We start from the raw sequence: 26,819 nt of genomic DNA, 5'->3' as shown, positions 1-26,819 counted from the left end.
AAAACGGGAGGGTACAAGAGGCGGCCCAACCTGAGGGCACCAGGCCTGAAAACCCCTACCCAACAAAATCCCGATTCGTCCGAAGCCGAGAACAACTTTGAAAAAAAGGAAACGGTCCAAGGACACTGACCGCAGATAGTCCACAAGCCTTGCTAGAGACCGCAGGAACTAGACTCGACTGAGTCAACAGCCTCCAGGAGACACCGTCGTCCTGGAAGTCTGTCTCCAAACAACACACCCTTTACTAAAGAAAGAAAGGGCACAAGCTACAGTATTCTTCCAAAAAGAAGAAAGATACTGAGAAAACATTAATGTACTTCTAAAGTGCGGCTAATCCCCCTTAAGGGAATCAAGGCACTACTCATCTTAACCTTGAAAGGAGGAAGGCTGAGTAGACCTACAGTGCAGAGTAGCCACAGTGCATTAGTATGCTGAGCTAGCTGTCCAGCTAGCATAAGGAACTCCAGACCAACAGAGACCCACCAGTCTCATAGAAACAAGGGGAGGCAAAGCCCAGACCCCAGAAATACAGAAACCACGGGATAAGGCCGGGAGTCTGAAACAAAGAGGATCTTCCCCTAACACAGTGCAACTGCACTCTAAAAACCAACTGAAGACAAAGGTCACCAAGTCGCAAAATGGTAGTTTAGAATACCAAAATATTCAGAAACGAAACCTTGTGCAGCAAGCTCAGATAGGTCTCACAATCAACACCTGAAGCAAAAACACTGCACGCTGCAGTCATCTAAAAATGACTCTGAAACTTAAATAATTGCAGGGCAAGCAGAAAGCAGCTGAAGAAAGGATCCTTCAGATTGCTAAGTATCCACTAACCAGTGAATAACGTTGCAGGCTAAGAGCCGCCAGTCCTCTCCACAAATCTTGAACATGAAGAAAGGAGAAACCTCAAGAAGGTTACCGTACCTCGAATGCACCGAGGAAGAATTTAGCAGAGCAACAGATCTCAGATCCTGCTCCAACAACAGACCATGTCTGATAGACAGGGGGGACAGAAAGACCACAACCCCCCCAGGGAATGGAAAGAAAAAAGGGGGAACTCACCCACCCTAACAGAGCTCGGGTGCCAACCCAATCCGTTCATCCAAAATAAGGCACTCCCAAGGAAAAACCCCTAGTACCTGGAACAGAGAAAACAGAATTTATGTTTACCTGATAAATTTCTTTCTCCAACGGTGTGTCCGGTCCACGGCGTCATCCTTACTTGTGGGATATTCTCTTCCCCAACAGGAAATGGCAAAGAGCCCAGCAAAGCTGGTCACATGATCCCTCCTAGGCTCCGCCTACCCCAGTCATTCGACCGACGTTAAGGAGGAATAATAGCATAGGAGAAACCATATGGTACCGTGGTGACTGTAGTTAAAGAAAATAAATTATCAGACCTGATTAAAAAACCAGGGCGGGCCGTGGACCGGACACACCGTTGGAGAAAGAAATTTATCAGGTAAACATAAATTCTGTTTTCTCCAACATAGGTGTGTCCGGTCCACGGCGTCATCCTTACTTGTGGGAACCAATACCAAAGCTTTAGGACACGGATGAAGGGAGGGAGCAAATCAGGTCACCTAAATGGAAGGCACCACGGCTTGCAAAACCTTTCTCCCAAAAATAGCCTCAGAAGAAGCAAAAGTATCAAACTTGTAAAATTTGGTAAAAGTGTGCAGTGAAGACCAAGTCGCTGCCCTACATATCTGATCAACAGAAGCCTCGTTCTTGAAGGCCCATGTGGAAGCCACAGCCCTAGTGGAATGAGCCGTGATTCTTTCGGGAGGCTGCCGTCCGGCAGTCTCGTAAGCCAATCTGATGATGCTTTTAATCCAAAAAGAGAGAGAGGTAGAAGTTGCTTTTTGACCTCTCCTTTTACCTGAATAAACAACAAACAGGGAAGATGTTTGTCTAAAATCCTTTGTAGCATCTAAATAGAATTTTAGAGCGCGAACAACATCCAAATTGTGCAACAAGCGTTCCTTCTTTGAAACTGGTTTCGGACACAGAGAAGGTACGATAATCTCCTGGTTAATGTTTTTGTTAGAAACAACTTTTGGAAGAAAACCAGGTTTAGTACGTAAAACCACCTTATCTGCATGGAACACCAGATAAGGAGGAGAACACTGCAGAGCAGATAATTCTGAAACTCTTCTAGCAGAAGAAATTGCAACTAAAAACAAAACTTTCCAAGATAATAACTTAATATCAACGGAATGTAAGGGTTCAAACGGAACCCCCTGAAGAACTGAAAGAACTAAATTGAGACTCCAAGGAGGAGTCAAAGGTTTGTAAACAGGCTTGATTCTAACCAGAGCCTGAACAAAGGCTTGAACATCTGGCACAACTGCCAGTTTTTTGTGAAGTAACACCGACAAGGCAGAAATCTGTCCCTTCAGGGAACTTGCCGATAATCCTTTTTCCAATCCTTCTTGAAGGAAGGATAGAATCCTAGGAATCTTAACCTTGTCCCAAGGGAATCCTTTAGATTCACACCAACAGATATATTTTTTCCAAATTTTATGGTAAATCTTTCTAGTTACAGGCTTTCTGGCCTGAACAAGAGTATCGATAACAGAATCTGAGAAACCTCGCTTCGATAAAATCAAGCGTTCAATCTCCAAGCAGTCAGCTGGAGTGAAACCAGATTCGGATGTTCGAACGGACCCTGAACAAGAAGGTCTCGTCTCAAAGGTAGCTTCCAAGGTGGAGCCGATGACATATTCACCAGATCTGCATACCAAGTCCTGCGTGGCCACGCAGGAGCTATCAAGATCACCGACGCCCTCTCCTGATTGATCCTGGCTACCAGCCTGGGGATGAGAGGAAACGGCGGGAACACATAAGCTAGTTTGAAGGTCCAAGGTGCTACTAGTGCATCCACTAGAGCCGCCTTGGGATCCCTGGATCTGGACCCGTAGCAGGGAACTTTGAAGTTCTGACGAGAGGCCATCAGATCCATGTCTGGAATGCCCCAAAGTTGAGTGACTTGGGCAAAGATTTCCGGATGGAGTTCCCACTCCCCCGGATGCAATGTCTGACGACTCAGAAAATCCGCTTCCCAATTTTCCATTCCCAGGATGTGGATAGCAGACAGGTGGCAGGAGTGAGACTCCGCCCATAGAATGATCTTGGTCACTTCTTCCATCGCTAGGGAACTCCTTGTTCCCCCCTGATGGTTGATATACGCAACAGTCGTCATGTTGTCTGATTGAAACCGTATGAACTTGGTCCTCGCTAGCTGAGGCCAAGCCTTGAGAGCATTGAATATCGCTCTCAGTTCCAGAATATTTATCGGTAGAAGAGATTCTTCCCGAGACCAAAGACCCTGAGCTTTCAGGGATCCCCAGACCGCGCCCCAGCCCATCAGACTGGCGTCGGTCGTGACAATGACCCACTCTGGTCTGTGGAATGTCATCCCTCGTGACAGGTTGTCCAGGGACAGCCACCAACGGAGTGAGTCTCTGGTCCTCTGATTTACTTGTATCTTTGGAGACAAGTCTGTATAGTCCCCATTCCACTGACTGAGCATGCACAGTTGTAACGGTCTTAGATGAATGCGCGCAAAAGGAACTATGTCCATTGCCGCTACCATCAACCCGATCACTTCCATGCACTGAGCTACGGAAGGAAGAGGAACGGAATGAAGTATTCGACAAGAGTCCAGGAGCTTTGTCTTTCTGGCCTCTGTTAGAAAAATCCTCATTTCTGAGGAGTCTATAATTGTTCCCAAGAAGGGAACCCTTGTTGACGGGGATAGAGAACTCTTTTCCACGTTCACTTTCCAGCCGTGCGATCTGAGAAAGGCCAGGACGATGTCCGTGTGAGCCTTTGCTCGAGGGAGGGACGACGCTTGAATCAGAATGTCGTCCAGGTAAGGTACTACTGCAATGCCCCTTGGTCTTAGCACAGCTAGAAGGGACCCTAGTACCTTTGTGAAAATCCTTGGAGCAGTGGCTAATCCGAAAGGAAGCGCCACGAACTGGTAATGTTTGTCCAGGAATGCAAACCTTAGGAACCGATGATGTTCCTTGTGGATAGGAATATGTAGATACGCATCCTTTAAATCCACCGTGGTCATGAATTGACCTTCCTGGATGGAAGGAAGGATAGTTCGAATGGTTTCCATCTTGAAAGATGGGACCTTGAGAAATTTGTTTAAGATCTTGAGATCTAGGATTGGTCTGAATGTTCCCTCTTTTTTGGGAACTATGAACAGATTGGAGTAGAACCCCATCCCTTGTTCTCTCAATGGAACAGGATGAATCACTCCCATTTTTAACAGGTCTTCTACGCAAAGTAAGAACGCCTGTCTTTTTATGTGGTCTGAAGACAACTGAGACCTGTGGAACCTTCCCCTTGGGGGAAGTCCCTTGAATTCCAGAAGATAACCCTGGGAGACTATTTCTAGCGCCCAAGGATCCAGAACATCTCTTGCCCAAGCCTGAGCGAAGAGAGAGAGTCTGCCCCCCACCAGATCCGGTCCCGGATCGGGGGCCGATATTTCATGCTGTCTTGGTAGCAGTGGCAGGTTTCTTTGCCTGCTTTCCCTTGTTCCAGCCTTGCATTGGTCTCCAAGCTGGCTTGGCCTGAGAAGTATTACCTTCTTGCTTAGAGGACGTAGCACCTTGGGCTGGTCCGTTTTTACGAAAGGGACGAAAATTAGGTCTATTTTTTGCCTTGAAAGGCCGATCCTGAGGAAGGGCATGGCCCTTACCCCCAGTGATATCAGAGATAATCTCTTTCAAGTCAGGACCAAACAGCGTTTTCCCCTTGAAAGGAATGTTTAGTAGCTTGTTCTTGGAAGACGCATCAGCCGACCAAGATTTCAACCAAAGCGCTCTGCGCGCCACAATAGCAAACCCAGAATTCTTAGCCGCTAACTTAGCCAATTGCAAAGAGGCGTCAAGAGTGAAAGAATTAGCCAATTTGAGAGCATTGACTCTGTCCATAATCTCCTCATAAGGAGGCGAGTCACTATCGAGCACCTTAATCAGTTCATCAAACCAGAAATATGCGGCTGTAGTGACAGGGACAATGCATGAAATGGGTTGTAGAAGGTAACCCTGCTGAACAAACATCTTTTTAAGCAAACCTTCTAATTTTTTATCCATAGGATCTTTGAAAGCACAACTATCCTCTATGGGAATAGTGGTGCGTTTGTTTAAAGTAGAAACCGCTCCCTCGACCTTGGGGACTGACTGCCATAAGTCCTTTCTGGGGTCGACCATAGGAAACAATTTTTTAAATATGGGGGGAGGGACGAAAGGAATACCGGGCCTTTCCCATTCTTTATTAACAATGTCCGCCACCCGCTTGGGTATAGGAAAAGCTTCTGGGAGCCCCGGCACCTCTAGGAACTTGTCCATTTTACATAGTTTCTCTGGGATGACCAAATTTTCACAATCATCCAGAGTGGATAATACCTCCTTAAGCAAAATGCGGAGATGTTCCAATTTAAATTTAAAAGTAATCACATCAGATTCAGCCTGCTGAGAAATATTCCCTAAATCAGTAATTTCTCCCTCAGACAAAACCTCCCTGGCCCCCTCAGATTGGGTTAGGGGCCCTTCAGAGATATTAATATCAGCGTCGTCATGCTCTTCAGTAACTAAAACAGAGCATCCACGCTTACGCTGAACAGGGTTCATTTTGGCTAAAATGTTTTTGACAGAATTATCCATTACAGCCGTTAATTGTTGCATAGTAAGGAGTATTGGCGCGCTAGATGTACTAGGGGCCTCCTGAGTGGGCAAGACTCGTGTAGACGAAGGAGGGAATGATGCAGTACCATGCTTACTCCCCTCACTTGAGGAATCATCTTGGGCATCATTGTCATTATCACATAAATCACATTTATTTAAATGAATAGGAATTCTGGCTTCCCCACATTCAGAACACAGTCTATCTGGTAGTTCAGACATGTTAAACAGGCATAAACTTGATAAGAAAGTACAAAAAACGTCTTGAAATAAAACCGTTACTGTCACTTTAAATTTTAAACTGAACACACTTTATTACTGCAATTGCGAAAAAACATGAAGGAATTGTTCAAAATTCACCAAACTTTCACCACAGTGTCTTAAAGCCTTGAAAATATTGCACACCAAATTTGGAAGCTTTAACCCTTAAAATAACGGAACCGGAGCCGTTTTAAGCTTTAACCCCTTTACAGTCCCTGGTATCTGCTTTGCTGAGACCCAACCAAACCCAAGGGGAATACGATACCAAATGATGCCTTCAGAAGTCTTTTATAAGTATCAGAGCTCCTCTCACATGCGACTGCATGCCATGCCTCTCAAAAACAAGTGCGCAACACCGGCGCGAAAATGAGACTCTGCCTATGCTTTGGGAAAGCCCCTAAAGAATAAGGTGTCTAAAACAGTGCCTGCCGATATTATTATATCAAAATACCCAGAATAAATGATTCCTCAAGGCTAAATAAGTGTTAATATCAATCGATTTAGCCCAAAAAATGTCTACAGTCTAAATAAGCCCTTGTGAAGCCCTTATTTACAATCGTAATAAACATGGCTTACCGGATCCCATAGGGAAAATGACAGCTTCCAGCATTACATCGTCTTGTTAGAATGTGTCATACCTCAAGCAGCAAAGACTGCAAACTGTTCCCCCAACTGAAGTTAATGCTCTCAACAGTCCTGTGTGGAACAGCCATGGATTTTAGTTACGGTTGCTAAAATCATTTTCCTCATACAAACAGAATTCTTCATCTCTTTTCTGTTTCTGAGTAAATAGTACGTACCAGCACTATTTGAAAATAACAAACTCTTGATTGAATAATGAAAAACTACAGTTAAACACTAAAAAACTCTAAGCCATCTCCGTGGAGATGTTGCCTGTACAACGGCAAAGAGAATGACTGGGGTAGGCGGAGCCTAGGAGGGATCATGTGACCAGCTTTGCTGGGCTCTTTGCCATTTCCTGTTGGGGAAGAGAATATCCCACAAGTAAGGATGACGCCGTGGACCGGACACACCTATGTTGGAGAAAAGTGTAATAGATCCGTAGGAAGACCTGTCACAGCTCTCTTAGACAGTCTCTAAGTAGAGAGATCGAAAACTCCAACAGGTGGAACAGAGCCCACAGAGCAGCAGATGCTGCCCCTTACAGAAATAAGCCACCTGATCAAACCTCCCACACACAAAGCAGGACAAAGACCCTCCAGAGAGAGGAATCCTCAGCTCATAAGGAAGACAAACTATCCCCTCAAAAGGGAAGGGCACAGATAAGAACAGCGTACATGTCCACAAGACATGAAGCCATAGAATGACCAAAACACGGACCGAATGAAAAAATCATTCAGACACCACTGTTGACCCAACAGAGAAAAAACTCCCCATGAAGAGGAGCACACTCCGTCCGAAGGACAAGTCAGGCCATAAAATTTATAACCAGTACCGGAAGGTGGATGTGAACTCTGGCCTTCCTGCTTGCAAACCCAATGAGCTAGCCCCTATGTCGCAACATAGGGTCCCTGAAAAAACTGGGTCGTCCTGAACCAGTCTACAGGATCATAAGTCTCCAGACATCCAAGAAGGATCCAAGACAAGGACCCTGGACCCAGAATCGTCCTAGAACGAACGACACCCCCAGGGAACACAAGATACCTCACAGGGGATGAGAACCGGGAAACGGGTACAGGACTCACTCTTAATTCCCAGTCCAAAAGGAAGAGAACACCCTTAGCCGGAGGTCAAACCCCCCCCCCCCAACAAGGTGCTAGGCCGCAACAAAGTCACGCAATTTCTCTAGAGCCCAAAGGCCCCAAGGGCAACACTAAGGGAAATGAGAACGAGAACAGAGTCACCCAAAAAAATAGAAAGAAAGGCTAGTCTCCATAATCCTTTCAGATTAACGTTCCAGAGGACCATACCCAAGGGAGAAGAATGCAAAGCATCCCGAACCCAGGCAGAAAAACATCCCCTAAGCAAAAAGCTTGGAATAAGACAACACATCATATCGCCCCTGATATGGAGACGACTAACTTCAGAAGGAAGACAGAGCCTCACGTCCCTCATATCCTTCACTTCCTAATTAAGCAGCCAAAACCGCCAGAAAAACCGGACAAAGTCCAGAAAGTCTCGACCCAAAGGAAGAGAACTTCTAAAAGGAACAAGTCCTAAAATGACACTTCCAAAGAGACCATGAAAGGCAAAACCGTAAGAACGGTGGTATGAAGGACCTAAATCCTCCAAGCCTCCAACCAATGGGAAGGAACACTCTAGTTCCCGGGAAATCGGAAACAACTGAGCATGTTGCCGTGGATCTCAACAGAGTTCCGGCCCACTAGATTGAACTAATACCCCATGCCCCTAAGCAACCACGGACCCTCAAGTCCTCTCAGGATGCTAGTTGAAACTTGTAAAATAAAACAAGTAAACAACACAAACCATATTGTAATCACTAGGCGCCATCACCGGACCAACCGGACATAAAAAGGTGCAATGTGTCTGAACTAGGCCTCATAAGAAAGAAGAATTTGTAACCAGTCAGGACCAGCCTGAAACCAAGGGCCCCAGCACTGCCAAGGCCACAGAGTCTCCCCAGAGATGGAGGGATAAAAAACAGTCAGACAGACTTTTGTAAACAGTGCAACCACAAAATCGCAAAAATCAATTCCAGAGAAGAAAGTTCCTGAAGGAAACATCACGACCACAACATGAGCTTTAGACCAAATAAAACTCATCCTCACCGGATAAAAAAAAAAAATATAAGGCAGCCCGTAGGTTATTGCCCAGGAAGAACAGACAGACCAGCCCAACAGGGGTCCGAGACTTCCAAGCTCAGAACTGGAAAAGGATACACAAAGAACAAAGACTATAAGAAGATTACTTTATCCCCTTATGTCTATGTATGCAAGCCAGTCAAAGATTAAGACTGAGAATCCCCAGACCCATTAAGAGTGGGATCCTCCAGCAACGCCAAAAACGTGCCTTAGTAGAACACGAAAGCGCGCCAGTCTATAACGAAAGGCGCAACAAACCTCGGCCAGAACAAAAGAAAACACTGGCCCCAAAGTTTGACCCCCTGAGGCCTCAGGGGCAGTCGCTCCTCCGGAGGGCTGAACCGGACCAGGCAATCCTAAGCCTGACGAGCCCCGGTTAACGGAACACGGACAATATCGTAAGCACAATCCCGGGAGGTGCAGATGCGCCAGCGCCAAAGATATGGCCATGCAGAACAGTGTCATAACCTCTGGTGGGAACAGGCCACACTCCATAGAAGGATAAGTAGCATTTGGGTTACCTGCATGCGTAGTAAGAGTTGGTGGTAGGGAACTTACCTCGTGGGAAATAGAATCCCGAGGAACAGATCACTCTAAAACGGCATTCGGAACATAACTGAAGGGCATGTATCACACGGGCCAATTCATATTCTTTGAAGAAGTAGAGTCTGAATCAGAATCCTCCGTAACTGGGACACTGAATAAAAAATGGACCAATTAAAAAAAAAAAAAAAATCTTAACAGCACCTTACACCCAATGGCTGTGGCACTCATCACCTTCAGAGAACCAGATACCAGCGGACCAGGATTTCTCCATCGCCAAATGGTCAGGAATGAGGAAATGGAGTCACAAGGTAAACCGAGCAGTCCATGCAAAAGTATGCCCGATTGTAAAGGCCGCGTCACTAGACAAAGGCCATTATGTTCCAAAATAGCCATGAGCCAAAGCAACACTACACAGTAGCAGACAGAATCACATAAACATGATTATAAACCCCCCTGTTCAATAACCCCCCTCAGGAGATATTAACCCTTGATTCCTACATACAAAAAGGAGCCTCACTGAGACCATATGTTAATGTTAACCAGAAAGGTTGTAGACTCTCTCGGATAAACAGTTGTAATTACAATACATCCATGATGAAAGTAAAATGAAACGATCTTACCAGAATCTACGCCATGGAACAGGAACACGGCCCTTCAAGTGTGACAGATAGTAGCGTCGCTTCTGCCATTGACTTGAGAGAACAAAGCAGGCAGTGAAACTCGTCAACACTGATTGCTTGTGGAGCTGTTAATATGAGTTGGGATGGTTTTACAGAAAGACTCTCACTTTCACCCATGCTCTCACTGAGAGGCTGACAGGACTATTTAAAACTCCAGTCCCATGCCGAAGAGTATTACCCTCCATAAGAGACTATCGAAAACTTCTGACACTTCTCTGCCAACCTCCTGGGAAGAAAGGCAAAGAATGACTGGGAAGATGAGTGAAGTGGGAGGGGTATTTAAGCCTTTGGCTGGGGTGTCTTTGCCTCTTCCTGGTGGCCAGGTTATGAATTCCCAAAAGTAATGAATGCAGCTGTGAACTCTTTCCATTTATAAAGAAAATTAGGAGTTACAGCATTTGGCCTTATGGTGATCACCATACATACAAGTTTTCAAACACACACAATAAAATACAAACAGGTAGGTTAAGGACCCAGGTACGAATAGACCTTGATGTGTTACCTGACTTTATCACCCAGGTAACACATCACAGACAGATGTTTTACTTCCTTCACAATTAGCCAAAACAGTAGCAAAAAGTGCAAAGCTCATATAGAAATAAGGAATCTCAAAGTATAATCCCCTACCCCTTTTGTCTTTTGCACAGTTTATAAATAGATCAGTCTAAATACAAGTCCAACCAACTTTGAAGATAAGCAATATATCTTGTAGACCTAATGTAGACAAAAACTATCAACTTTGAGATTAATAAATATTGGGTGAGAAAAGATCATGGAGACCATCAAATGGTTAAGCAGATAAGAACATATAATAGACCAATAATGTAAGAACAACTTGCTGCAATTTGTAGCACAGAAGAGGTTAACACAGCAATTTTTTTCCTGTAGTAAAAGGAGCATGAATGCACCAATTACCTTATCATAAGTATTCCCTCTCAATATCTACTGAAAATCTGGATGCTTACAGATAGGGGCTCTAGTGAGGGTGGACTTAAGTTTTCAAAGGACGTTCACTGCAGAATTGTGAAGTGGGTATTTTCTTAAACTTGTTCAGTGTTCTAGAGTCAATTACAGGCCGTAACAGAGCCTTCCTTCACAGTAAACGAGAAAATTGCTTTTGCAGGAATGGAGGATGACTATCTTTGATATACTGTTCCATGACTAAAGATTCTGGCAAGGAGAATGAGTAAGTAACATAACATAGTAGATAAGGTTGAAAAAAAGACTGAAGTCCATCGAGTTCAACCTATACAAATCTAAAATACTTACAAAAAGCTCCAGTTAAGCTTAAATAACCCCATTAAAATGTGACCCATTTAATACTTGCAATCATATCCATGAATTTTGTTAGTATACAGAAACTTATCCAGACTATTTTTAAATGTATCTATGGTATTGGCATTCACTACCTCCTTTGGTAATGAGTTCCACAATTTTATTGCTCTCACAGTGAAAAAACGTTTCCGTTGCAGGAGATTAAATCTCCTTTCCTCCAACCTTAAATTATGACCTCTTGTCAGAAACAATTTTCTTGGAATAAACAGAGCTTCTGCCATCTCTGTATATGGGCCTTGAATATATTTATATAAAGTAATCATGTCACCTCTCAAGCGCCTTTTTTCTAAAGAAAACAGACCCAGTTTGGCTAGCCTCTCCTCATAGGTTAATTTCTCCAATCCCCTTATTAGCTTTGTGGCCCTTCTCTGAACTTTTTCTAGTTCTACAATATCTTTTTTAGCAATTGGTCCCCAGAACTGCACTCCAAACTCAAGGTGAGGTCTTACCAGGGCTTTATATAATGACAGAATTATGCTTTCCTCCCTTGAATCAATACCTCTTTTAATACATGCTAGTATCTTATTAGCCTTTGAAGCCGCTGCCCTGCATTGTGCACCCATCTTTAGCTTGTTATCTATTACTACTCCCAAATCCCTTTCCTCCTGTGTTTGGCTAAGTCTTGTCCCATTTAAAAAATACGTAGCCTGCTTATTTTTACTTCCAAAATGTAGAACCTTGCATTTTTCCGTATTAAATCTCATTTTCCATTCACTTGCCCATAGTTCTAATTTTAGCAAATCCCTTTGTAAAGACAGTTCGTCCTGCTCTGACCTTCCTATTAGGAGTAGACATACCTATAGACATACCTATACTGCAGTAATATTCACGAGTTGCGTGTACTTTTGTCCTACATTTAGAAAACATTTTCATAGAAACATAGATATTGACGGCAGATAAGAGCCATAGGCCCAGCAAGTCTGCCTGATATTACCCAACAGTATAAACTTATCTAGTTTGTAGGATAGCCTTATGCTTGTCCCATGCATTTGTAAAGTCCCCCACAGTGTTTGTCGCTACTACCTCATGAGGAAGTTTATTCCATAAATCGATCACTCGTTCTGTAAAGTAGTGCTTCCTCAAATTACTCCTGAATCTACTACCCTTTAGCTTGCGCTCATGACCCCTTGTTCTTGAATTTTCCATTTTATGTAAAATACCCACAGCCTCAGTTTTATTTACTAAGCCCTTTAATGTACTTGAAAGTTGCTATCATATCACCTCTTTCCCTTAACTGCTCTATGCTATATATATTTAGGTCATTGAGCCTTTCCTGGTAAGTTTGATTTTTTAGACCATGTACCATTTTTGTAGCCCTCCTTTGGACAGATTCAAGTTTGTTAATATCCTTCTGAAGATATGGCCTCCAGAACTGCACACAATACTCAAGATGAGGCCTAACTAATGATCTATAAAGTGGCATAAGAACCTTAATATTTCTGCTGCAAATACCTCTACCAATACATCCAAGCATTCTGCTAGCCTTACTCATTGCATTACTACATTGTTTACCAAGTTTTAAATCATCTGAAATAATAATTCCCAAGTCCTGTTCCTTATCTGTAACAGTCAGTAAAGTGTCATTGAGTCGTAATTGAGTTGTAATTAACATTTGGATTTTTCTTCCCTAGATGCATTATTTTACACTTTGCTGTGTTAAACTTTTGATCCCAGTCGTTTGTCCAATCCTCCAATTGTTGTATATCACTTCTCATTTTGTCTACCCCCCTGGAACATCCACTGTTACAAATTTTTGTATCATCTGCAAACAGACATACTTTCCCCTGTAGCACTTTGCTGTTATCACAGATAAATATGTTAAACTAAACAAGCCCCAGAACTGACCCCTGAGGAACACCACTAGTTACAGCCCCCTCTGCTGAATGAACTCCATTTACTAAGACACTTTGTTTTCTGTCCTTAAGCCAGCATTCCACTCAGTTCACAATTTTTGAATCTAGACCAAGGAGATACAGTTTGTGAATTAGTTTATTGTGTGGGATGGTGTCAAATGCTTGGCTGAAATCTAGATATGCTACATCAACTGCTCCACCCTTGTCTAATACTTTTGTCACAAAATCAAAGAAGTCAATTAGATCAGTCTGACAAGATCTCCCTGAAGTAAAAGTAGGATTGAGCTTGCATTCTATTGGCTGATTGGAACAGCCAATAGAATGCAAGCTCAATCCTACTGGCTGATTGGATAGAAGATGCCGCCTGGATGAAGACTTCTGCCCGGATCGGATGAAGACTTCTGCCCCTCTGGAGGACCACTTGTGCCCAGCTGGGTGAAGACGTCTCACGATAGGGTGATCTTCAAGGGGGTAATGTTAGGTTTTATTAAGGGGGATTGGGTGGGTTTTAGAGTAGGGTTGGGTGAATGGGTGGTGGGTTTTAATTTTGGGGGGGATTGTATTTTTATTTTTTTTACAGGTAAAAGAGCTGATTACTTTGGGGCCTGTAATCTGCCTGACTCTTAATACCAGCGCAAGACTCGTAATCTCGCCGTAAAACTTTCGTTTTAGTCTGGGTGGACAGTTCCTGCACATGAATACTAAACCAAACAGATTGATGATCACTGGATCATAAGTTTTCACCAACAGACACATCTGAAACTGTAGCACTGTTTGTAAGTATTAGATCGAATATAGCATCCTTACGAGTTGGTTCCTTGACTAATTGCTCAAGTGATTCCCCTAGCAGAGATTCAAGAATATACCTGCTTCTAGCTGATTTAGCAGAAGGAATCTTCCCGTCTATATCTGGCAAATGAAAGTCCCCCCAGTACTATAACCTTACCCTTCATGGTCATTTTGGTTATTTCTTCTAATAACAGATTGTCCAGTTTTTCATCCTGCAATGGAGGCCTATATACAACCCCTATTCTAAACACATTTTTATCTCCAATTTACAAAGTCAACCAAATACTTTCTACCTCATCGTTTCATCCTATAATTTCATTAACCTTTATATTTTATTTTACATACAGTGCAATTCCTCCACCTTTCTTTCCTACTCTGTTCTTTTTAAATAACCTATATCCAGGTATGAATATGTCCCAGTCATGCAAATCATTGTACCATGTTTCTGTTATAGCTACTAAATCCAAGTTGTCCCTAGTCATTATTGAAATGAGTTCAGGTAATTTATTTCCTAAGCTGCGAGCATTTGTGCTCATGGCACGAAGAAATTTTCTACTAAAGTTTCTAGAATTGCTACATGGACTAACAGTTTTGGCATGCTGTGGGGGCAGGTGGATATAATAATGCTACCCCCCTTTATTAGTTTAAATGATTTCTAATAAAGCATTTGAACTCCTCTCCCAGATACTATGTTCCTTTAACATCCAAATGCAAGCCATCGCTCCTAAATAACCTAGTATCTTTCCAAACAGAGCTATAATGGCCAAAAAAAACAAATCCTCGTTCCCTGCACCACTTATCTAACCGAGAATTAAATGTTGTTATCCGCTCCATCTTTCCTGCTTGCTGGCCATACACAGGTAAAATAGCAGAAAATGATAGAGTTGATGCCACATTCTCTAAATGATTACCTAGGTCACAAAACTCTTTCTGAACATCAGCAACATGATTACTAGCCAGATCATTTGTTCCTAAATGTACAATCACATCTAACTCACTTCCCTTTCCTGCTGCCTTAACAATTCTCAAAATACGATTCTTATCCCTGTGAGCAGTAGCTCCTGGAAGACATCTAACCTCCCTTGTTTCTCCTTTACTTTCACCTAAATACACATTCCTCAAAATAGAGTCACCCACTAACAGTCTTTTCCTCAAAAACACATCTGAAATCTTACCTGTGTTATGTTACCTGGGGAATCAGGTACCAATAGAGTTAAATTACCTGTTACAGCTTCAGAGGGCTCAGAAACAGCAATATCCTCATCACAAGTGTGTTCGGCAAGAGCAGCATAGGAGTTTTGCAATGGCAGAGGTTGTGGGCAATGCTTCTAGTCTACCGTTCTAATTCTTCCAGAGCCTACAGTGATCAATCTGCCTCTCCTTGCTGATCTCTGGGCTTGAGGGGCTTCTTTCTGAGGCAGCTTTGTAGAGGTAACAGGTATGTTACCTTAGCTTGAAGTTTAGCTGTTTCTTCCCTTAAGAGGGAAAACTGCTTACAAACAGGTCAGCCCCTAAATCTCCAAAAAGTAGCACGATTAAAAAGTGTAAAACACCCATTGCTGTATCGGAGACATTTTAAACTATGCAACACTTTAACAATAAGTAAAATATAACTATTCTTTACTACTGAATAACTCTGAATAACTCCTGAAATAACTCAAATATCCTTATTTATTTGATCCTTTTTAGCTTGATTCCTATGCTAAGAATCAGAGCTAAACAGAACTCTTTATTTACCCTTAGAAAGATAGGGTGGGTCCCTCCTAATTGCTCACCTATGCAAACAATCTAATTGTTATCTAATTACAATACTAAAAACCAGAATACAAAAGAATGTAAATTAACTCAAACCCTTAAAGGGTCACTAAACCCAAAATCTTTCTTTCATGATTCAGATAGAGAATAGAAAATTAAACAACATTACAATTTACTTCCATTATTTATTTTGCTTAATTTTTTAAGTATCCTTAGTCGAAGAAAAAGCAATGCACATGGTGAGCCAATCACACAAGGCTTCTATGTGCAGCAACCAATCAGCAGCTATTGAGCATATCTAGATATGCTTTTCCTCAAAGAATATCAAGAGAATAAAACAAATTAGATAATATAAGTAAATTAGAAAGATGTTTAACCCCTTAATGACAACTGACGTACCAGGTACGTCATGCATTAACAAGCAGTTAATGACAATAGACGTACCTGGTACGTCAGTTGTCTAACAGAGTGCTGGAAGCGATTGCGATCGCTTCCAGCAGCTCTGAGGGAATTGCAGTGATGCCTCGATATGGAGGCATCCAGCAATACCCTTTTACAAGCCTCCGATGCAGAGAGAGACACTCTGTGGCCCTCTCTGCACCGGAGCATCGTTGGTGGGTGGGAGTGAAACAGGGAGGCGGGTGGGAGGCCTGCAATGGGCCCGTGATCATGTGGAGGGGGGCGGGATCGGAGGCGGAAGTACCCGGGGGGGGCGCAAGGACGCGCGCACGTGCACAGGGGCGGGCGCGTGCACGGGGCGGGAGCGGGTGGAAACCGCTACCCTACAGAAAAGTAAAATAATACATTGGGAAAAAAGGGGGGAGAAATTATATTTATAAAGTAATCAAAGGGTTCTGGGAGGGGGGGGGGGGGGTAGCTACACTACAGAAAGTAGCTTAAAATTAAAGAATCTTTTTTTTTTTTTTTTTTACTTAACTGGGTACTGGCAGACAGCTGCCAGTACCCAAGATGGCGCCCATTAGGCTACAGGGGGAGGGTTAGAGAACTGTTTGATGGGGGATCCATGATATTGGGGGCTAAGGGGGGATTCTACAAAGCAGCATATTTAAATATGCTATTAAAAAAAACACACAAAAAACAAATATACCTTTTATATTAGTACTGGCAGACTTTCTGCCAGTACTTAAGATGGCGGGAATAATTGTGGGGTGGGGGAGGGAAGAGAGCTGTTTGGGAGGGATCAGGGGGTCTGATGTTTCAAGTGGGAGGCTGATATCTACACTAAAGCTAAAATTAACCCTGCAAACTCCCTACAAGCTACCTAATTAACGCCTTCACTACTAGCCATAATACACATGTGATGCACAGCAGCATTTAGCGGCCTTCTAATTATCAAAAGCAACACCAAAGCCACATATTTCTGCTATTTCTGAACAAAGGGGATCCAAGAGAAGCATTTACAACTATTTGTGCCATAATTGCACAAAGCTGTTTGTAAATAATTTCAGTGAGAAACCTAAAGTTTGTGAAAAAGGAAACAATTTATTTTTATTTGATCGCATTTGGCAGTGAAATGGTGGCATGAAATATACCAAAATGGGCCTAGATCAATACTTTGGGTTGTCTACTACACTACAGCTAAAATTAACCCTACACATTCCCTACAAGCTCCCTGATTAACCCCTGCACTGCTGGACATAATACACGTGTGGTGCGCAGCGGCATTTAACAGCCTTCTAATTACCAAAAAGCAACGCCAAAGCCATATATGTCTGCTATTTCTGAACAAAGGGGATCCCAGAGAAGCATTTACAACCATTTATGCCATAATTGCACAAGCTGTTAGTAAATAATTTCAGTGAGAAACCTAAAGTTTGTGAAAAAGTGAATGATTTTTTGTATCTGATTGCATTTGGCGGTGAAATGGTGGCATGAAATATACCAAAATGGGCCTAGATCCATACTTTGGGATGTCTTCTAAAAAAATATATATACATGTCAAGGGATATTCAGGGATTCCTGAAAGATATCAGTGTCCCAATGTAACTAGCGCTAATTTTGAAAAAAAGTGGTTTGGAAATAGCAAAGTGCTACTTGTATTTATTTCCTAATAACTTGCAAAAAAAAGCAAAGAACATGTTAATATTGGGTATCTCTAAACCCAGGACAAAATTTAGAAACTATTTAGCATGGGTGTTTTTTTGGTGGTTGCAGATGTGTAACAGATTTTGGGGCTAAAAGTTAGAAAAACATAATTTATGCTTACCTGATAAATTTATTTCTCTTGTAGTGTATCCAGTCCACGGATCATCCATTACTTATGGGATATTCTCCTTCCCAACAGGAAGTTGCAAGAGGATCACCCAAAGCAGAGCTGCTATATAGCTCCTCCCCTCACTGCCATATCCAGTCATTCGACCGAAACAAGCCGAGAAAGGAAAAACCATAGGGTGCAGTGGTGACTGTAGTTTAATTAAAATTTAGACCTGCCTGAAAAAGACAGGGCGGGCCGTGGACTGGATACACTACAAGAGAAATAAATTTATCAGGTAAGCATAAATTATGTTTTCTCTTGTTAAGTGTATCCAGTCCACGGATCATCCATTACTTATGGGATACCAATACCAAAGCTAAACTACACGGATGATGGGAGGGACAAGGCAGGAACTTAAACGGAAGGAACCACTGCCTGTAGCACCTTTCTCCCAAAAACAGCCTCCGAAGAAGAAAAAGTATCAAATTTGGAAAATTTGGAAAAAGTATGAAGCGAAGACCAAGTCGCAGTCTTGCAAATCTGTTCAACAGAGGCCTCATTTTTAAAGGCCCAGGTGGAAGCCACAGCTCTAGTAGAATGTCCAGCAGTCTCATAGGCTAAACGGATTATACTCCTAAGCCAAAAAGAGAGGTTGCCGAGGCCTTTTGACCTCTCCTCTGTCCAGAGTAAACAACAAACAGGTTAGATGTTTGACGAAAATCTTTAGTAGCCTGTAAGTAAAATGTCAAGGCACGGACTACGTCTAGATTATGCAAAAGACGTTCCATCTTTGAAGAAGGATTAGGACATAATGATGGAACAACAATCTCTTGATTGATATTCTTGTTAGAAACCACCTTAGGTAAAAACCCAGGTTTGTACGCAGAACAACTTTATCTGAATGAAAGATCAGATAAGGAGAATCAGAATGTAAGGCCGATAACTCCGAGACTCTTCGAGCCGAGGAAATAGCCATCCGAACTTTCCATGATAGAAGTTTGATATCAATAGAATGAAGGGGTTCAAACAGAACCCCTTGAAGAACTTTAAGAACCAAGATTAAGCTCCATGGAGGAGCAACAGGTTTAAACACAGGCTTAATTCTAACTAAAGCCTGACAAAATGCCTGAACGTCTGGAACTTCTGCCAGACGCTTGTGTAAAAGAATAGACAGAGCAGAAATCTGTCCCTTTAAAGAACTAGCTGATAATCCTTTGTCCAAACCCTCTTGGAGGAAGGACTATATCCTAGGAATCCTAACCCTACTCCATGAGTAATTCTTGGAATCACACCAATGAAGATATTTACGCCATATCTTGTGGTAAATTTTCCTGGTGACAGGCTTTCGTGCCTGTATTAAGGTGTCAATTACTGACTCGGAGAAGCCATTCTTTGATAGGATCAAGCGTTCAATCTCCATGCAGTCAGTCTCAGAGAAAGTAGATTCGGATGATTGAAAGGACCTTGTATTAGAAGGTCTTGTCTCAGAGGCAGAGTCCATGGTGGAGAGGATGACATGTCCACTAGGTCTGCATACCAGGTCCTGCGTGGCCACACAGGCGCTATCAATATCACCGATGCTCTCTCCTGTTTGATCTTGACAATCAGCCGAGGGAGCAGAGGAAACGGTGGAAACACATAAGCCAGGTTGAAGAACCAAGGTGCTGCTAGAGCATCTATCAGTGCCGCTTCTGGGTCCCTGGACCTGGATCCGTAACAAGGAAGCTTGGCGTTCTGGCGAGACGCCATGAGATCCAATTCTGGTTTGCCCCAACGGAGAACCAATTGAGCAAACACCTCCGGATGGAGTTCCCACTCCCCCGGATGAAAAATCTGACGACTTAGAAAATCCGCCTCCCAGTTCTCTACACCTGGGATATGGATCGCTGACAGGTGGCAAGAGTGAGTCTCTGCCCAGCGAATTATCTTGGAGACTTCTGACATCGCTAGGGAACACCTGGTTCCCCCTTGATGGTTGATGTAAGCCACAGTCGTGATGTTGTCCGACTGAAATCTGATGAACCTCAGTGTTGCTAACTGAGGCCAAGCTAGAAGAGCATTGAATATTGCTCTTAACTCCAGAATATTTATTGGGAGGAGTTTCTCCTCCTGAGTCCATGAACCCTGAGCCTTCAGGGAGTTCCAGACTGCACCCCAACCTAGAAGGCTGGCATCTGTTGTTACAATTGTCCAATCTGGTCTGCGAAAGGTCATACCCTTGGACAGATGGACCCGAGATAACCACCAGAGAAGAGAATCTCTGGTTTCCTGATCCAGATTTAGTAGAGGGGACAAATCTGTGTAATCCCCATTCCACTGACTGAGCATGCATAATTGCAGCGGTCTGAGATGCAGGCGCGCAAATGGCACTATGTCCATCGCCTCTACCATTAAGTCGATTACTTCCATGCACTGAGCCACCGTGGGGCGCGGAATGGAGTGAAGAACACGGCAAGCATTTAGAAGTTTTGATAACCTGGACTCCGTCAGGTAAATATTCATTTCTACAGAATTTATTAGAGTCCCTAGGAAGGAAATCCTTGTGAGAGGAGATAGAGAACTCTTTTCTTCGTTCACTTTCCACCCATGCGACCTCAGGAATGCCAGAACTATCTCTGTATGAGATTTGGCAATTTGAAAGCTTGACGCCTGTATCAGGATGTCGTCCAGGTAAGGAGCCACCGCTATGCCTCGCGGTCTTAGGACCGCTAGAAGCCCAGAACCTTTGTAAAAATTCTCGGGCTGTAGCCAACCCGAATGGAAGAGCTACAAATTGGTAATGCCTGTCTAGAAAGGCAAACCTCAGGAACTGATGATGATTCTTGTGAATCGGAATGTGAAGGTAGGCATCCTTTAAGTCCAATGTGGTCATGTACTGCCCCTCTTGGATCATGGATAAAATGGTTCGAATAGTTTCCATCTTGAATGACGGAACTCTGAGGAATTTGTTTAAGATCTTTAAATCCAAAATTGGTCTGAAGGTTCCCTCTTTTTTGGGAACCACAAACAGATTTGAATAAAACCCCTGTCCTTGTTCCGTCCGCGGAACAGGATGGATCACTCCCATTACAAGGAGATCTTGTACGCAACTGAGGAATGCCTCTTTCTTTATCTGGTTTGCAGATAATCTTGAAAGGTGAAATCTCCTTTGTGGAGGAGAAGCTTTGAAGTCCAGAAGATATCCCTGAGATATGATCTCCAACGCCCAGGGATCCTGAACATCTCTTGCCCACGCCTGGGCGAAGAGAGAGAGTCTGCCCCCTACTAGATCCATTGTCGGATAGGGGGCTGCTCCTTCATGCTGTCTTAGAGGCAGCAGCAGGCTTTCTGTGCTGCTTGCCCTTGTTCCAGGACTGGTTAGGTTTCCAGGCCTGCTTGGATTGAGCAAATGTTCCCTCTTGTTTTGAAGCAGAGGAAGTTGATGCTGCACCTGCCTTGAAATTTCGAAAGGCATGAAAATTAGACTGTTTGGCCTTTGATTTGGCCCTGTCCTGAGGAAGGGTATGACCCTTACCTCCAGTAATGTCAGCAATAATTTCTTTCAAACCAGGCCCGAATAAGGTCTGCCCCTTGAAAGGAATGTTGAGTAATTTAGACTTTGAAGTCACATCAGCTGACCAGGATTTGAGCCATAGTGCCCTACGCGCCTGGATGGCGAATCCGGAATTCTTAGCCGTTAGTTTAGTCAAATGAACAATGGCATCAGAAACAAATGAGTTAACTAGCTTAAGAGTTCTAAGCTTGTCAACAATTTCAGTCAATGGAGCTGTATGGATGGCCTCTTCCAGGGCCTCAAACCAGAATGCCGCTGCAGCAGTGACAGGCGCAATGCATGCAAGGGGCTGTAAAATAAAACCTTGTTGAATAAACATTTTCTTAAGGTAACCCTCTAATTTTTTATCCATTGGATCTGAAAAAGCACAACTGTCCTCAACCGGGATAGTGGTACGCTTTGCTAAAGTAGAAACTGCTCCCTCCACCTTAGGGACCGTCTGCCATAAGTCCCGTGTAGTGGCATCTATTGGAAACATTTTTCTAAATATAGGAGGTGGGGAAAAGGGCACACCGGGCCTATCCAACTCCTTACTAATAATTTCTGTAAGCCTTTTAGGTATTGGAAAAAAGTCAGTACTCACCGGCACTGCATAGTATTTATCCAGCCTACACAATTTCTCTGGCACTGCAATTGTGTCACAGTCATTCAGAGCAGCTAATACCTCCCCAAGCAATACACGGAGGTTCTCAAGCTTAAATTTAAAATTAGAAATCTCTGAATCAGGTCTCCCTGATTCAGAGACGTCACCCACAGACTGAAGCTCTCCGTCCTCAGGTTCTGCATATTGTGACGCAGTATCAGACATGGCTCTTACAGCATCTATGCGCTCTGTATCTCGTCTAACCCCAGAGCTATCGCGCTTGCCTCTCAATTCAGGCAATCTGGATAATACCTGTGACAGGGTATTATTCATGATTGTGGCCATGTACTGCAAAGTAATCGCTATGGGCGTCCCTGATGTACTTGGCGTCATATTAGCGAGCGTCCCTTGAGCGGGAGGCGAAGGGTCCGACACGTGGGGAGAGTTAGTCGGCATAACTTCCCCCTCGACAGACCCCTCTGGTGACAATTCTTTTATAGATAAAGACTGATCTTTATTGTTTAAGGTGAAATCAATACATTTAGTACACATTCTCCTATGGGGCTCCACCATGGCTTTTAAACATAATGAACAAGTATCCTCTGTTTCAGACATGTTTGTACAGACTAGCAATGAAACTAGCAAGCTTGGAAAACACTTTAAAGCAAGTTAACAAGCAATATAAAAAACAATACTGTGCCTTTAAGAGAAACAAATTGACAAAATTCGAAATAACAGTGAAAAAAGGCAGTTACACCAACAAATTTTTTACAGTGTATGTAACAAGTCAGCAGAGCATTGCACCCACTTGCAAATGGATGATTAACCCCTTAATACCAAAAATGGAATAATAAATGACAAAAACGTTTTTAAAACAGTCACAACTGCCACAATCTACTGTGGTTGTTACCCTCCTCAAACTCGACTTTTGAAGCCTTTTGAGCCCTTCAGAGATGTCCTGTATCATGCAGAAGGAAGCTGAGTGTCTCAGTCTAATTCTAGCTGCACAGAAAAGCGCTAAAGTAGGCCCCTCCCACTCATATTACAACAGTGGAAAGCCTCAGGAAACTGTTTCTAGGCAAAAATCAAGCCAGCCATGTGGAAAAAAACTAGGCCCTAATAAGTTTTGTCACCAAACATATATAAAAACGATTAACATGCCAGCAAACGTTTTATATTACACTTTTATAAGAGTATGTATCTCTGTTAATAAGCCTGATTCCAGTCGCTATCACTGCATTTAAGGCTTAACTTACATTAATCCGGTATCAGCAGCATTTTTGTAGCAAATTCCATCCCTAGAAATATGTTAACTGCACATACCTTATTGCAGGAAAACCTGCACGCCATTCCCCCTCTGAAGTTACCTCACTCCTCAGAATATGTGAGAACGGCAGTGGATCTTAGTTACTTCTGCTAAGATCATAGAAATCACAGGCAGATTCTTCTTCTAATGCTGCCTGAGATGAAACAGTACACTCTGATACCATTTAAAATAACAAACTTTTGATTGAAGTTAAAAAACTAACTATAATACACCACACTCCTCTTACTACGTCCATCTTTGTTGAGAGTTGCAAGAGAATGACTGGATATGGCAGTGAGGGGAGGAGCTATATAGCAGCTCTACTTTGGGTGATCCTCTTTCAACTTCCTGTTGGGAAGGAGAATATCCCATAAGTAATGGATGATCCGTGGACTGGATACACTTAACAAGAGAAAAAAGTTTTTTTTTTTCATTTTTTATAAAAAAAAATTATATTAAATTATAAGATATGATGAAAATAATGGTATCTTTAGAAAGTCCATTTAATGGCGAGAAAAAACAGAATTTATGTTCACCAGATAAATTTCTCCTACGGTGTGTCCGGTCCACGGCTTCATCCTTACTTGTGGGATATTCTCATTCCCTACAGGAAGTGGCAAAGACAGCACAACAGCAGAGCTGTCCATATAGCTCCCCCTCTAGCTCCGCCCCCCAGTCATTCGACCGACGGTCAGGAGAAAAAGGAGAACCATAGGGTGCAGTGGTGACTGTAGTGTACAAAAACAAAAATTTTAAACCTGACTAAAAGCCAGGGCGGGCCGTGGACCGGACACACCGTAGGAGAAAGAAATTTATCAGGTAAACATAAATTCTGTTTTCTCCTACATTGGTGTGTCCGGTCCACGGCTTCATCCTTACTTGTGGGAACCAATACCAAAGCTTTAGGACACGGATGAAGGGAGGGAGCAAGTTAGGTAACCTAAACGGAAGGCACCACTGCTTGTAAAACCTCTCTCCCAAAAATAGCCTCCGAAGAAGCATAAGTATCGAATTTGTAAAATTTGGCAAAAGTATGCAGTGAAGACCAAGTCACTGCCTTACGGATCTGTTCAACAGAAGCCTCGTTCTTGAAAGCCCATTCGTTCAGGAGGCTGCCGTCCAGCAGTCTCATAAGCCAATCGGATGATGCTTTTTTAGCCAGAAGGAAAGAGAGGTAGCAGTAGCTTTCTAACCTCTTCTCTTACCAGAATAGACGACAAACAAAGAAGATGTCTGTCTGAAATCCTTTGTTGCTTCTAGATAGAATTTTAAAGCACGAACCACATCTAGATTGTGTAACAAACGTTCCTTTTTAGAAACTGGATTAGGACACAGAGAAGGAACAACTATTTTCTGGTTAATATTCCTATTGGAAGAAAACCAGGCTTGGTACGTAAAACTACCTTATCTGGGGGGAGGCGGAGCGAGCGGCTAACCAAGATGGTCGCATGTAACTGAAGCTCCTCACGCAGGCTGGGCAAGTTAACCCATAACCACAGACTACAACGGGGCACAGAGATATAAAACCCCTATCTGAGGACCGGAATATACTAAGAACGTTTGTTGAGATTTTGGTCCCGATCCGTATGCTATTACGGACAATATTTGAGCCGTTTACAACTGCGCCACGAGGCCTATAAGCTCCGCGATAAAGTCAAGATGTAACACAGACCACTCCAAGTCCAGACACCGATTCGGATCGCCAATCACAACAGACACAGGTGATATGTTTAACTTTGTGAAAGAGGCAAAAATGCTTATACTAGTTACTACTCAGTTTACTAACTAAAGATAAAGAGCAGACAGCATTTCAAGATCCACCTTATCCGCATGACACAAGGCCGAAATATAGCAAAGGGGATATAATTCGCCTTTTATACACACATGTAATTCAATCCAATGCCAAATCAAGCCCACACACATGAACTGAACTGCTGCATTTGGGCTGAAATACCTAACCTACATCGTTACTCAGACTTATCATATATCTGTCTGTGAGACATGAGATGCAGCCGCTAACCGAAACGACCTAGACAGCAAAGCCCAAGCTGACACCCTGACACATAACAACACGTATCAGATGTATTCTATCTCCTTACAGACAAAAGTAAAAATCTTTATGCAGCTGTAACTTGTTGTCTATTCTCTCGGTGGTTGGATACCAAACGCTCAAATTTAAAACTGAACAACTGGCTAAGAAGAACACCCTCCTATTCCTCTTCCCACTGTTCTAAGTAACAGTGGGTCGAATCCACCACCTTTTCCCGAGATCGCTCTGTGAGAGCAAAAACCCCAAGGAGAGGTGTTCCGATTCACCTAGTCTCAACATCACTATATAATAAATATAACCAAACACCTGTTATAACCTACCAAAACCTCCATGATGTCGCAGAGAAAATTGACCAGAAGTGATAAATCCCAAAAACTGCCAATAACCTCTCAGGGAGCCATGAACTCTTTTTTCAAGCAAGCTGACAAGCAAAAAAGCAATAAAGCTCTAGATACCACACTAAGCTCACATGATGAAAGCTCTTGTGAAGCTGCAGACCCCTTGTCAGACCTACAACCAACAACTGCAAATGTTGGAAAAGATGACATAATCACCTACGGTGCTATGGAAGCTCTGATAGAACAGGTTAAAACTTGCATTAAAAATGAGTGTGCAGGTTTGAAGAAAGATATTTCGGACTTATGCTATAGAGTTGATACTTTAGAAGAGCATGAATACATATCTTCCCAGAAAATCGCAAACCTGTCCTCTAAAGCCTTTCAACATCATCATCGTATGACAGATCTAGAGGATAAATTAGATGATTTAGAAAATCGCTCCAGAAGGAGTAATCTACGCTTCAGGGGAATACCTGAGACCATTCAAAACAATGAGATACAGGATTATCTACAGTCCTTTTTTGCAGACCTGGTAAAGAACAACTCTGGCACTCCATCTGACATCATCTTGGACAGAGCACATAGAGCCCTACGTCCTAAGCCATCAGACAACTCACCTCCTAGGGACATTATAGTGCATTTTCAAAACTTCCAACATAGGGAGACTATCTACAATTATACAAGGAAACAATCTTCTATCCAGTTCCAGGGTCACCGAATTCAAATATTTCAAGATTTATCTGCAAGAACACTCCAAAAGAGAAGAGAACTTTCCTTTTTAACATCCCATCTACGTACTTTGAAGATCCAGTACAGATGGGGAATCCCAACATCAGTAATTGCTGTCAAAAATGGAAAAAAAATCGAATGCTCTTACCCACAGGACGCAGAACACTTCTGCCAACAGTTGGGGATCCCGCTACCTGACCCCCAAACCTCTACTGTGCAATCCTCTGCATCAAGCAAACAGGAAACCTCTAAACAGCAAAGAAGACCCTGGATAGACACTTCAATTCCTTTAAACAAGCGGCAACAAACCAGTAACGAGGAAGATGAGGTTCAGCCAC

The 26,819-nt window shown here is 43.0% G+C and overlaps 1 protein-coding gene across 1 annotated transcript in view; it reads right to left on the bottom strand.

Annotated features, from left to right (window-relative positions):
- Positions 1-26,819, bottom strand: part of MOV10L1 (Mov10 like RISC complex RNA helicase 1) — a 1,168,229-nt gene that overhangs the window by 814,648 nt on the left and 326,762 nt on the right. The window lies entirely within an intron of this gene.

Source organism: Bombina bombina, chromosome 6, assembly GCF_027579735.1.
Source record: "Bombina bombina isolate aBomBom1 chromosome 6, aBomBom1.pri, whole genome shotgun sequence".
NCBI classification, from domain to species: domain Eukaryota; kingdom Metazoa; phylum Chordata; class Amphibia; order Anura; family Bombinatoridae; genus Bombina; species Bombina bombina.
The sequence above is the reverse complement of the archived record's forward strand: the minus strand, read 5'-3'. Positions and strand labels throughout refer to the sequence as shown.